Below are 14,319 nucleotides of genomic sequence, written 5' to 3'. Positions count from 1 at the left end.
TATCGATACTTGGTGTGGATACTTGGTATCGATACTTGGTATCGATACTCGGTATCGAAACTTGGTATCGATACTTCGAATCGATACATGGAATCGACACTTGGAATCGAATCTTGGTATCGATACTCGAAATCAAAACTTGGTATCGATACATGGAATCAACACTTTGTATCGATCCTTGGTATCGAAACTGGGTGTCGATACTTCGAATCGACACTTGGTATCGATACTCGGTATCGAAACTTGGTATCCTTACGTGGTATCGAAACTCTGTATCGATACTCGATATCAAAACTTGGTATCGCTACTTGGTATCGAAACTTGGTATTGATAGTTGGTATCGAAACTTTGTATCGATACTGAAAATGATACTTGGTATCGAAACTTGGTATCGCTACTTGGTATCGAAACTTGGTATTGATGCTTGATATCGAAACTTGGTATCAATACTTGGTATCGATACTTGGATTCTATACTTTGTATCGATACTTGGTGTGAATTCTTGGTATCGATACTTGGTATCGATACCTGGTATCGATTCTTGGTATCGATACTTTGTATTGATACTTGGTATCGAAACTTGGTTTCGATACTTAGTATTACACTTGGAATCGATACTTGGTTTCGATACGTTGTATCGATATTTGGTATCGATACTCGGTATCGAAACTTGGTATCGTTACTTGGTATCGACACTTTGTATCGATACATGGTATCGAAACTTGGTATCGATACTCGATATCCTAACTTGGTATCGATACATGGAATCAACACTTTGTATCGATCCTTGGTATCGAAACATGGTAGCGAAACATGGTATCGAAACTTTGTATCGATACTTGGTATCGCTACTTGGTTTTGATACTTGGTATCGATACTTGGTATCGAAACATGGTATCGATACTTGGTATCGACACTTGGAATCGATACTTGGTATCGATACTTGGTATCGAAACATGGTATCGATACTTGGTATCGAAACTTGGTATCGTTACTTGGTATCGACACTTTGTATCGATACATGGTATCGAAACTTGGTATCGATACTCGATATCCTAACTTGGTATCGATACATGGAATATACTTATATCGGCATTTGGTATCGAAACTTGGTATCACTACTTGGTATCGAAACTTGGTATTGATACTTGGTATCGAAACTTGGTATCAATACTTGGTATCGTTACATGGGTTCGATACTTTATATCGATACTTGGTGTGGATACTTGGTATCGATACTTGGTATCGATACTCGGTATCGAAACTTGGTATCGATACTTCGAATCGATACATGGAATCGACACTTGGAATCGAATCTTGGTATCGATACTCGAAATCAAAACTTGGTATCGATACATGGAATCAACACTTTGTATCGATCCTTGGTATCGAAACTGGGTGTCGATACTTCGAATCGATACTTGGTATCGATACTCGGTATCGAAACTTGGTATCCTTACGTGGTATCGAAACTCTGTATCGATACTCGATATCAAAACTTGGTATCGCTACTTGGTATCGAAACTTGGTATTGATAGTTGGTATCGAAACTTTGTATCGATACTTAAAATGATACTTGGTATCGAAACTTGGTATCGCTACTTGGTATCGAAACTTGGTATTGATGCTTGATATCGAAACTTGGTATCAATACTTGGTATCGATACTTGGATTCTATACTTTGTATCGATACTTGGTGTGGATACTTGGTATCGATACTTGGTATCGATACCTGGTATCGATTCTTGGTATCGATACTTTGTATTGATACCAAGTATCCACACCAAGTATCGATACAAAGTATAGAATCCAAGTATCGATACCAAGTATTGATACCAAGTTTCGATATCAAGCATCAATACCAAGTTTCGATACCAAGTAGCGATACCAAGTTTCGATACCAAGTATCATTTTAAGTATCGATACAAAGTTTCGATACCAACTATCAATACCAAGTTTCGATACCAAGTAGCGATACCAAGTTTTGATATCGAGTATCGATACAGAGTTTCGATACCACGTAAGGATACCAAGTTTCGATACCGAGTATCGATACCAAGTATCGATTCGAAGTATCGACACCCAGTTTCGATACCAAGGATCGATACAAAGTGTTGATTCCATGTATCGATACCAAGTTTTGATTTCGAGTATCGATACCAAGATTCGATTCCAAGTGTCGATTCCATGTATCGATTCGAAGTATCGATACCAAGTTTCGATACCGAGTATCGATACCAAGTATCGATACCAAGTATCCACACCAAGTATCGATATAAAGTATCGAACCCATGTAACGATACCAAGTATTGATACCAAGTTTCGATACCAAGTATCAATACCAAGTTTCGATACCAAGTAGTGATACCAAGTTTCGATACCAAATGCCGATATAAGTATATTCCATGTATCGATACCAAGTTAGGATATCGAGTATCGATACCAAGTTTCGATACCATGTATCGATACAAAGTGTCGATACCAAGTAACGATACCAAGTTTCGATACCAAGTATCGATACCATGTTTCGATACCAAGTATCGATACCAAGTATCGATTCCAAGTGTCGATACCAAGTATCGATACCATGTTTCGATACCAAGTATCGATACCAAGTATCAAAACCAAGTAGCGATACCAAGTATCGATACAAAGTTTCGATACCATGTTTCGCTACCATGTTTCGATACCAAGGATCGATACAAAGTGTTGATTCCATGTATCGATACCAAGTTAGGATATCGAGTATCGATACCAAGTTTCGATACCATGTATCGATACAAAGTGTCGATACCAAGTAACGATACCAAGTTTCGATACCGAGTATCGATACCAAATATCGATACAACGTATCGAAACCAAGTATCGATTCCAAGTGTAATACTAAGTATCGAAACCAAGTTTCGATACCAAGTATCAATACAAAGTATCGATACCAAGAATCGATACCAGGTATCGATACCAAGTATCGATACCAAGAATTCACACCAAGTATCGATACAAAGTATAGAATCCAAGTATCGATACCAAGTATTGATACCAAGTTTCGATATCAAGCATCAATACCAAGTTTCGATACCAAGTAGCGATACCAAGTTTCGATACCAAGTATCATTTTCAGTATCGATACAAAGTTTCGATACCAACTATCAATACCAAGTTTCGATACCAAGTAGCGATACCAAGTTTTGATATCGAGTATCGATACAGAGTTTCGATACCACGTAAGGATACCAAGTTTCGATACCGAGTATCGATACCAAGTGTCGATTCGAAGTATCGACACCCAGTTTCGATACCAAGGATCGATACAAAGTGTTGATTCCATGTATCGATACCAAGTTTTGATTTCGAGTATCGATACCAAGATTCGATTCCAAGTGTCGATTCCATGTATCGATTCGAAGTATCGATACCAAGTTTCGATACCGAGTATCGATACCAAGTATCGATACCAAGTATCCACACCAAGTATCGATATAAAGTATCGAACCCATGTAACGATACCAAGTATTGATACCAAGTTTCGATACCAAGTATCAATACCAAGTTTCGATACCAAGTAGTGATACCAAGTTTCGATACCAAATGCCGATATAAGTATATTCCATGTATCGATACCAAGTTAGGATATCGAGTATCGATACCAAGTTTCGATACCATGTATCGATACACAGTGTCGATATTGATAGTTGGTATCGAAACTTTGTATCGATACTTAAAATGATACTTGGTATCGAAACTTGGTATCGCTACTTGGTATCGAAACTTGGTATTGATGCTTGATATCGAAACTTGGTATCAATACTTGGTATCGATACTTGGATTCTATACTTTGTATCGATACTTGGTGTGGATACTTGGTATCGATACTTGGTATCGATACCTGGTATCGATTCTTGGTATCGATACTTTGTATTGATACTTGGTATCGAAACTTGGTTTCGATACTTAGTATTACACTTGGAATCGATACTTGGTTTCGATACGTTGTATCGATATTTGGTATCGATACTCGGTATCGAAACTTGGTATCGTTACTTGGTATCGACACTTTGTATCGATACATGGTATCGAAACTTGGTATCGATACTCGATATCCTAACTTGGTATCGATACATGGAATCAACACTTTGTATCGATCCTTGGTATCGAAACATGGTAGCGAAACATGGTATCGAAACTTTGTATCGATACTTGGTATCGCTACTTGGTTTTGATACTTGGTATCGGTACTTGGTATCGAAACTAGGTATCGCTACTTGGTATCGAAACTTGGTATCGAAATATGGTATCGATACTTGGTATCGATACTTGGTTTCGAAACATGGTATCGATACTTGGTAGCGAAACATGGTATCGATACTTGGTATCGACACTTGGAATCGATACTTGGTATCGATACTTGGTATCGAAACATGGTATCGATACTTGGTATCGAAACTTGGTATCGTTACTTGGTATCGACACTTTGTATCGATACATGGTATCGAAACTTGGTATCGATACTCGATATCCTAACTTGGTATCGATACATGGAATCAACACTTTATATCGATACTTGGTATCGATACTTGGTATCGATACTTGGTATCGAAACATGGTATCGATACTTGGTATCGATACTTGGTATCGAAACATAGTATCGATACTTGGTATCGACACTTGGAATCGATACTTGGTATCGATACTTGGTATGGAAACATGGTATCGATACTTGGTATCGAAACTTGATATCGTTACTTGGTATCGACACTTTGTATCGATACATGGTATCGAAACTTGGTATAGATACTCGATATCAAAACTTGGTATCGATACATGGAATCAACACTTTGTATCGATACTTGGTATCGAAACATGGTATCGTTACTTAGTATCGACACTTGGAATCGATACTTGGTATCGATACTTGGTATCGAAACATGGTACCGATACTTGGTATCGCTACTTGGTATCGCTACTTGGTTTTGATACTTGGTATCGGTATTTGGTATCGAAACTAGGTATCGCTACTTGGTATCGAAACTTGGTATTGATACTTGGTATCGAAACTTGGTATCAATACTTGGTATCGCTACTTGGGTTCGATACTTTATATCGATACTTGGTGTGGATACTTGGTATCGATACTTGGTATCGATACTTGGTATCGATACCTGGTATCGATACTTGGTATCGATACTTGGTATCGAAACTTGGTATCGATACTTCGAATCGATACATGGAATCGACACTTGGAATCGAATCTTGGTATCGATACTCGAAATCAAAACTTGGTATCGATACATGGAATCAACACTTTGTATTGATACTTGGTATCGAAACTGGGTGTCGATACTTCGAATCGATACTTGGTATCGATACTCGGTGTCGAAACTTGGTATCTTTACGTGGTATCGAAACTCTGTATCGATACTCGATATCAAAACTTGGTATCGCTACTTGGTATCGAAACTTGGAATTTGTATTGATACTTGGTATCGAAACTTGGTTTCGATACTTAGTATTACACTTGGAATCGATACTTGGTTTCGATACGTTGTATCGATATTTGGTATCGATACTCAGTATCGAAACTTGGTATCGTTACTTGGTATCGACACTTTGTATCGATACATGGTATCGAAACTTGGTATCGATACTCGATATCCTAACTTGGTATCGATACATGGAATCAACACTTTGTATCGATCCTTGGTATCGAAACATGGTAGCGAAACATGGTATCGAAACTTTGTATCGATACTTGGTATCGCTACTTGGTTTTGATACTTGGTATCGGTACTTGGTATCGAAACTAGGTATCGCTACTTGGTATCGAAACTTGGTATCGAAACATGGTATCGATACTTGGTATCGATACTTGGTTTCGAAACATGGTATCGATACTTGGTATCGATACTTGGTATCGAAACATGGTATCGATACTTGGTATCGACACTTGGAATCGATACTTGGTATCGATACTTGGTATCGAAACATGGTATCGATACTTGGTATCGAAACTTGGTATCGTTACTTGGTATCGACACTTTGTATCGATACATGGTATCGAAACTTGGTATCGATACTCGATATCAAAACTTGGTATCGATACATGGAATATACTTATATCGGCATTTGGTATCGAAACTTGGTATCACTACTTGGTATCGAAACTTGGTATTGATACTTGGTATCGAAACTTGGTATCAATACTTGGTATCGTTACATGGGTTCGATACTTTATATCGATACTTGGTGTAGATACTTGGTTTCGATACTTGGTATCGATACTCGGTATCGAAACTTGGTATCGATACTTCGAATCGATACATGGAATCGACACTTGGAATCGAATCTTGGTATCGATACTCGAAATCAAAACTTGGTATCGATACATGGAATCAACACTTTGTATCGATCCTTGGTATCGAAACTGGGTGTCGATACTTCGAATCGATACTTGGTATCGATACTCGGTATCGAAACTTGGTATCCTTACGTGGTATCGAAACTCTGTATCGATACTTGATATCAAAACTTGGTATCGCTACTTGGTATCGAAACTTGGTATTGATAGTTGGTATCGAAACTTTGTATCGATACTTAAAATGATACTTGGTATCGAAACTTGGTATCGCTACTTGGTATCGAAACTTGGTATTGATGCTTGATATCGAAACTTGGTATCAGTACTTGGTATCGATACTTGGATTCTATACTTTGTATCGATACTTGGTGTGGATACTTGGTATCGATACTTGGTATCGATACCTGGTATCGATTCTTGGTATCGATTCTTTGTATTGATACTTGGTATCGAAACTTGGTTTCGATACTTAGTATTACACTTGGAATCGATACTTGGTTTCGATACGTTGTATCGATATTTGGTATCGATACTCGGTATCGAAACTTGGTATCGTTACTTGGTATCGACACTTTGTATCGATACATGGTATCGAAACTTGGTATCGATACTCGATATCCTAACTTGGTATCGATACATGGAATCAACACTTTGTATCGATCCTTGGTATCGAAACATGGTAGCGAAACATGGTATCGAAACTTTGTATCGATACTTGGTATCGCTACTTGGTTTTGATACTTGGTATCGGTACTTGGTATCGAAACTAGGTATCGCTACTTGGTATCGAAACTTGGTATCGAAATATGGTATCGATACTTGGTATCGATACTTGGTATCGATACTTGGTATCGAAACATGGTATCGATACTTGCTATCGACACTTGGAATCGATACTTGGTATCGATACTTGGTATCGAAACATGGTATCGATACTTGGTATCGAAACTTGGTATCGTTACTTGGTATCGACACTTTGTATCGATACATGGTATCGAAACTTGGTATCGATACTCGATATCCTAACTTGGTATCGATACATGGAATATACTTATATCGGCATTTGGTATCGAAACTTGGTATCACTACTTGGTATCGAAACTTGGTATTGATACTTGGTATCGAAACTTGGTATCAATACTTGGTATCGTTACATGGGTTCGATACTTTATATCGATACTTGGTGTGGATACTTGGTATCGATACTTGGTATCGATACTCGGTATCGAAACTTGGTATCGATACTTCGAATCGATACATGGAATCGACACTTGGAATCGAATCTTGGTATCGATACTCGAAATCAAAACTTGGTATCGATACATGGAATCAACACTTTGTATCGATCCTTGGTATCGAAACTGGGTGTCGATACTTCGAATCGATACTTGGTATCGATACTCGGTATCGAAACTTGGTATCCTTACGTGGTATCGAAACTCTGTATCGATACTCGATATCAAAACTTGGTATCGCTACTTGGTATCGAAACTTGGTATTGATAGTTGGTATCGAAACTTTGTATCGATACTTAAAATGATACTTGGTATCGAAACTTGGTATCGCTACTTGGTATCGAAACTTGGTATTGATGCTTGATATCGAAACTTGGTATCAATACTTGGTATCGATACTTGGATTCTATACTTTGTATCGATACTTGGTGTGGATACTTGGTATCGATACTTGGTATCGATACCTGGTATCGATTCTTGGTATCGATACTTTGTATTGATACTTGGTATCGAAACTTGGTTTCGATACTTAGTATTACACTTGGAATCGATACTTGGTTTCGATACGTTGTATCGATATTTGGTATCGATACTCGGTATCGAAACTTGGTATCGTTACTTGGTATCGACACTTTGTATCGATACATGGTATCGAAACTTGGTATCGATACTCAATATCCTAACTTGGTATCGATACATGGAATCAACACTTTGTATCGATCCTTGGTATCGAAACATGGTAGCGAAACATGGTATCGAAACTTTGTATCGATACTTGGTATCGCTACTTGGTTTTGATACTTGGTATCGGTACTTGGTATCGAAACTAGGTATCGCTACTTGGTATCAAAACTTGGTATCGAAATATGGTATCGATACTTGGTATCGATACTTGGTTTCGAAACATGGTATCGATACTTGGTATCGAAACATGGTATCGATACTTGGTATCGACACTTGGAATCGATACTTGGTATCGATACTTGGTATCGAAACATGGTATCGATACTTGGTATCGAAACTTGGTATCGTTACTTGGTATCGACACTTTGTATCGATACATGGTATCGAAACTTGGTATCGATACTCGATATCCTAACTTGGTATCGATACATGGAATCAACACTTTATATCGATCCTTGGTATCGAAACATGGTAGCGAAACATGGTATCGAAACTTTGTATCGATACTTGGTATCGCTACTTGGTTTTGATACTTGGTATCGGTACTTGGTATCGAAACTAGGTATCGCTACTTGGTATCGAAACTTGGTATCGAAACATGGTATCGATACTTGGTATCGATACTTGGTTTCGAAACATGGTATCGATACTTGGTATCGATACTTGGTATCGAAACATGGTATCGATACTTGGTATCGACACTTGGAATCGATACTTGGTATCGATACTTGGTATCGAAACATGGTATCGATACTTGGTATCGAAACTTGGTATCGTTACTTGGTATCGACACTTTGTATCGATACATGGTATCGAAACTTGGTATCGATACTCGATATCAAAACTTGGTATCGATACATGGAATCAACACTTTGTATTGATACTTGGTATCGAAACTGGGTGTCGATACTTCGAATCGATACTTGGTATCGATACTCGGTATCGAAACTTGGTATCTTTACGTGGTATCGAAACTCTGTACCGATACTCGATATCAAAACATGGTATCGCTACTTGGTATCGAAACTTGGTATTGATAGTTGGTATCGAAACTTTGTATCGATACTTAAAATGATACTTGGTATCGAAACTTGGCATCGCTACTTGGTATCGATACTTGGTATCGAAACATGGTATCGATACTTGGTATCGAAACATGGTATCGATACTTGGTATCGAAACATGGTATCGATACTTGGTATCGATACTTGGTTTCGAAACATGGTATCGATACTTGGTATCGATACTTGGTATCGAAACATGGTATCGATACTTGGTATCGACACTTGGAATCGATACTTGGTATCGATGCTTGGTATCGAAACATGGTATCGATACTTGGTATCGAAACTTGGTATCGTTACTTGGTATCGACAATTTGTATCGATACATGGTATCGAAACTTGGTATCAATACTCGATATCAAAACTTGGTATCGATACATGGAATCAACACTTTGTATCGATACTTGGTATCGAAACATGGTAGCTAAACATGGTATCGAAACTTTGTATCGATACTTGGTATCGCTACTTGGTTTTGATACTTGGTATCGGTACTTGGTATCGAAACTAGGTATCGCTACTTGGTATCGAAACTTGGTATCAATACTTGGTATCGTTACTTGGGTTCGATACTTTATATCGATACTTGGTGTGGATACTTGGTACCGATACTTGGAATCGACACTTGGAAACGATACTTGGTATCGATACTTGGTATCGATACTTGGTATCGAAATATGGTATCGATACTTGGTATCGATACTTGGTATCGAAACATAGTATCGATACTTGGTATCGACACTTGGAATCGATACTTGGTATCGATACTTGGTATGGAAACATGGTATCGATACTTGGTATCGAAACTTGATATCGTTACTTGGTATCGACACTTTGTATCGATACATGGTATCGAAACTTGGTATAGATACTCGATATCAAAACTTGGTATCGATACATGGAATCAACACTTTGTATCGATACTTGGTATCGAAACATGGTATCGTTACTTAGTATCGACACTTGGAATCGATACTTGGTATCGATACTTGGTATCGAAACATGGTACCGATACTTGGTATCGCTACTTGGTATCGCTACTTGGTTTTGATACTTGGTATCGGTATTTGGTATCGAAACTAGGTATCGCTACTTGGTATCGAAACTTGGTATTGATACTTGGTATCGAAACTTGGTATCAATACTTGGTATCGCTACTTGGGTTCGATACTTTATATCGATACTTGGTGTGGATACTTGGTATCGATACTTGGTATCGATATTTGGTATCGAAACTTGGTATTGATGCTTGATATCGAAACTTGGTATCAATACTTGGTATCGATACTTGGATTCTATACTTTGTATCGATACTTGGTGTGGATACTTGGTATCGATACCTGGTATCGATACTCGGTATCGAAACTTGGTATCGATACTTCGAATCGATACATGGAATCGACACTTGGAATCGAATCTTGGTATCGATACTCGAAATCAAAACTTGGTATCGATACATGGAATCAACACTTTGTATTGATACTTGGTATCGAAACTGGGTGTCGATACTTCGAATCGATACTTGGTATCGATACTCGGTATCGAAACTTGGTATCTTTACGTGGTATCGAAACTCTGTATCGATACTCAATATCAAAACTTGGTATCGCTACTTGGTATCGAAACTTGGAATTGATAGTTGGTATCGAAACTTTCTATCGATACTTAAAATGATACTTGGTATCGAAACTTGGTATCGCTACTTGGTATCGAAACTTGGTATTGATGCTTGATATCGAAACTTGGTATCAATACTTGGTATCGATACTTGGATTCTATACTTTGTATCGATACTTGGTGTGGATACTTGGTATCGATACCTGGTATCGATTCTTGGTATCGATACTTTGTATTGATACTTGGTATCGAAACTTGGTTTCGATACTTAGTATTACACTTGGAATCGATACTTGGTTTCGATACGTTGTATCGATACTTGGAATCTGCACTTAGTATCGATACTTGGTATCGATACGTGGTATCGATACTTGGTATCGATACGTGGTATCGATACTTGGTACCGATACGTGGTATCGATACTCGGTATCGATACTTGGTTTCGATACGTGGTATCGATACTTAGTATGGATACTTGGTATCGATACTTGGTATCGGTACTTGGTATCGATACTTGCTTTCGATACTTGGTATCGATATTCAGTATCGAAACTTGGTATCGATACTTGTTATGAATACTTGGTTTCGATACATGATATCGATACTTGGTGTGAATACTTTGCATCGATACTTGGTATCGATACGTGGAATCGACACTTGGAATCGATACTTCGAATCGATACTTGGAATCGACACTTGGAATCGATACTTGGTATTGATACTTGGTATCGAAACATGGTATCGATACTTGGTATCGAAACATGGTATAGTTACTTAGTATCGAAACTTGGTAGCGATACTTGGTATCGATACTCGGTATCGAAACTTGGTATCGATACTTCGAATCGATACTTGGAATCGACACTTGATTTCGATACTTGGTATCGAAGCTTGGTATCGATACGTGGTATCGATACTTGGTATCGAAACATGTTATCGTTACTTGGTATCGCTACGTGGTATCGATACTTAGTTTTGATACTTGGTATCGGTACTTGGTATGGATACTTGGTATCGATACTTGGTATCGAAACTTGGTATCGATACCTGGTATCGATACTTACTATCAATACTCGGTATCGAAACTTGGTATCGAAACTTGGTATCAATACTTGGTATCGTTACTTGGGTTCGATACTTTATATCGATACTTGGTGTGGATACTTGGTACCGATACTTGGAATCGACACTTGGAAACGATACTTGGTATCGATACTTGGTATCGAAACATAGTATCGATACTTGGTATCGATACTTGGTATCGAAACATAGTATCGATACTTGGTATCGACACTTGGAATCGATACTTGGTATCGCTACTTGGGTTCGATACTTTATATCGATACTTGGTGTGGATACTTGGTATCGATAATTGGTATCGATACTTGGTATCGATACCTGGTATCGATACTTGGTATCGATACTCGGTATCGAAATTTGGTATCGATACTTCGAATCGATACATGGAATCGATACTTGGAATCGAATCTTGGTATCGATACTCGAAATCAAAACTTGGTATCGATACATGGAATCAACACTTTGTATTGATACTTGGTATCGAAACTGGGTGTCGATACTTCGAATCGATACTTGGTATCGATACTCGGTATCGAAACTTGGTATCTTTACGTGGTATCGAAACTCTGTATCGATACTCGATATCAAAACTTGGTATCGCTACTTGGTATCGAAACTTGGAATTGATAGTTGGTATCGAAACTTTCTATCGATACTTAAAATGATACTTGGTATCGAAACTTGGTATCGCTACTTGGTATCGAAACTTGGTATTGATGCTTGATATCGAAACTTGGTATCAATACTTGGTATCGATACTTGGATTCTATACTTTGTATCGATACTTGGTGTGGATACTTGGTATCGATACCTGGTATCGATTCTTGGTATCGATACTTTGTATTGATACTTGGTATCGAAACTTGGTTTCGATACTTAGTATTACACTTGGAATCAATACTTGGTTTCGATACGTTGTATCGATACTTGGAATCTGCACTTAGTATCGATACTTGGTATCGATACGTGGTATCGATACTTGGTATCGATACGTGGTATCGATACTTGGTATCGATACGTGGTATCGATGCTCGGTATCGATACTTGGTTTCGATACGTGGTATCGATACTTAGTATGGATACTTGGTATCGATACTTGGTATCGGTACTTGGTATCGATACTTGCTTTCGATACTTGGTATCGATACTCAGTATCGAAACTTGGTATCGATACTTGTTATGAATACTTGGTTTCGATACATGATATCGATACTTGGTGTGAATACTTTGCATCGATACTTGGTATCGATACGTGGAATCGACACTTGGAATCGATACTTCGAATCGATACTTGGAATCGACACTTGGAATCGATACTTGGTATTGATACTTGGTATCGAAACATGGTATCGATACTTGGTATCGAAACATGGTATAGTTACTTAGTATCGAAACTTGGTAGCGATACTTGGTATCGATACTCGGTATCGAAACTTGGTATCGATACTTCGAATCGATACTTGGAATCGACACTTGATTTCGATACTTGGTATCGAAGCTTGGTATCGATACGTGGTATCGATACTTGGTATCGAAACATGTTATCGTTACTTGGTATCGCTACGTGGTATCGATACTTAGTTTTGATACTTGGTATCGGTAATTGGTATGGATACTTGGTATCGATACTTGGTATCGAAACTTGGTATCGATACCTGGTATCGATACTTACTATCAATACTCGGTATCGAAACTTGGTATCGAAACTTGGTATCGAAACTTGGTATCAATACTTGGTATCGTTACTTGGGTTCGATACTTTATATCGATACTTGGTGTGGATACTTGGTACCGATACTTGGAATCGACACTTGGAAACGATACTTGGTATCGATACTTGGTATCGAAACATGGTATCGATACTTGGTATCGATACTTGGTATCGAAACATAGTATCGATACTTGGTATCGACACTTGGAATCGATACTTGGTATCGATACTTGGTATCGAAACATGGTATCGATACTTGGTATCGAAACTTGATATCGTTACTTGGTATCGACACTTTGTATCGATACATGGTATCGAAACTTGGTATAGATACTCGATATTAAAACTTGGTATCGATACATGGAATCAACACTTTGTATCGATACTTGATATAGAAACATGGTATCGTTACTTAGTATCGACACTTGGAATCGATACTTGGTATCGATACTTGGTATTGATACTTGGTATCGAAACTTGGTATCAATACTTGGTATCGTTACTTGGGTTCGATACTTTATATCGATACTTGGTGTGGATACTTGGTATCGATACTTGGTAGCGATACCTGGT

Source organism: Drosophila hydei, unplaced genomic scaffold, assembly GCF_003285905.1.
Source record: "Drosophila hydei strain 15085-1641.00,03,60 unplaced genomic scaffold, DhydRS2 tig00000271-arrow-arrow-pilon, whole genome shotgun sequence".
Classification (NCBI taxonomy): Eukaryota; Metazoa; Arthropoda; class Insecta; order Diptera; family Drosophilidae; genus Drosophila; species Drosophila hydei.
This window is presented reverse-complemented; position numbering follows the sequence as displayed.